Source organism: Rhagoletis pomonella, unplaced genomic scaffold (genome assembly GCF_013731165.1).
Source record: "Rhagoletis pomonella isolate Grant_MI unplaced genomic scaffold, Rhpom_1.0 Rhpom_scaffold_00003, whole genome shotgun sequence".
NCBI classification, from domain to species: domain Eukaryota; kingdom Metazoa; phylum Arthropoda; class Insecta; order Diptera; family Tephritidae; genus Rhagoletis; species Rhagoletis pomonella.
The window spans coordinates 70,901,103-70,902,673 of record NW_023458557.1 but is presented as its reverse complement, the minus strand read 5'-3'; positions in this window follow the sequence as shown (position 1 = coordinate 70,902,673).

Here is a 1,571-nt window from a genome sequence, read left to right as displayed (position 1 = left end):
CTCTAGAAAAAAGTTGAGTATGCAGTATTTTAACCCATTCAATTTTACTATAAGAAAGTGCAAGTAAGAGGAAGCTAGAACTTACCATTGATTTTTGGGAAATTGTTGAAGGTGTCGCTCATTTTTTCCATAAAAAAAAGATTATTAATGTACTTATGTACTCAAACATTTAAAGTTGGGTGAAAAAAATACATACATATGGATTTATTTCGATGGTCGCTGTGTATGATTTTTCGTCCATATTTTTTATTACTACGAGTAAATGATAATGGTAAAACCTTGTAAGTTATACTAGTACAATAATTAAAATAAATATGTCCTATTGACAGCCAAAACCATGCTTCGCTTTAATCACCTTTTCTATGGCCGGATTGCAAAATACTAGTTAGGGTTCTTACGGGACACTGTGTGACACCATCAGATTCCGGAAGTTCAGGACTGAGCTACTAGGCTCTTCTTTTAATAACTGAAATAAATAGCAGATCAAAGGACAACAAATTTCTAAAACTCGCTAAAACATGACGCATGACTATAGGCGTCCTTTTTCTTTGTAACACTAAACTATTTCATACGGATCATCCAAGCTAATCTAACCTGTACATCTCAACCAAAAATCAACGCTGAATTTTGCGGGGTTATATATCCAGGCAGCGTAAATAGAATTACATCTATGCATTAAACTAATTTAAACCAATTCCATTTTTACCCAATGTTTCTATCTTTCATATGTTGATTACAAATAACAAAAATGTATGAATTTGGGAAGTTCAAAAATATATTCATATTCATAAAAAGAATATTGTCATTCATATTCTTTCAATTTGTTTTACAACGTTTGAACGTTGCTATGTCGATACTCATGTCAACACACCTATTCATTTAAATTCAATAAAATTCAAAGCCAATTACATTTATTCAATTAGATTATGAATGATTCAATTGTTGTTTTGAATGGATTCATGCAGGCGTCTAATTTATACCGAAAAAATATACCACTTTTTTTTTAAATCAAAAAATATTTAGAAGTCTCTCAAAGCAGTCAAAGTTTTCTATGTACTTTATATAGGAAAAAAACAAGTTTTCGTGGGTATTATTATTGGAAGTCTACTGAAGAGAACGAAAGATTTCCGATCGAAAAATATTGATTTCATGAATTCTATACCATTTCTACAAAAAGTTGTTTTTCCATATAAAATACATGGAAAACTTTGAGCGACCTCTAAATATTTTTAGATTTCAAAATAAAAAATTGGGGTATATTTTTTCGATACAGAACCATCCTAGAGGGTCAGAGCATTATAATTACGACTTTACTTCTTTGGACCACCCTAATATGCATATGTATGCAAAAGGAGTCTTATTGTATGTATGTAAATATTTTTATACGCATTCATTGTTGCTGTCTGCAAACCAATTAAAGTAAACGTCATTATGATTGTTATAAATTGACCCAATTCAAGCTCAGCATACATACCTACAACAAATAAGTTTGTACAATTGTGTCAGAGTGTCAGCATGCGCCTATAATAAATGCTATAAACTACCATTTTAATTATTAATAAATGTAGGCT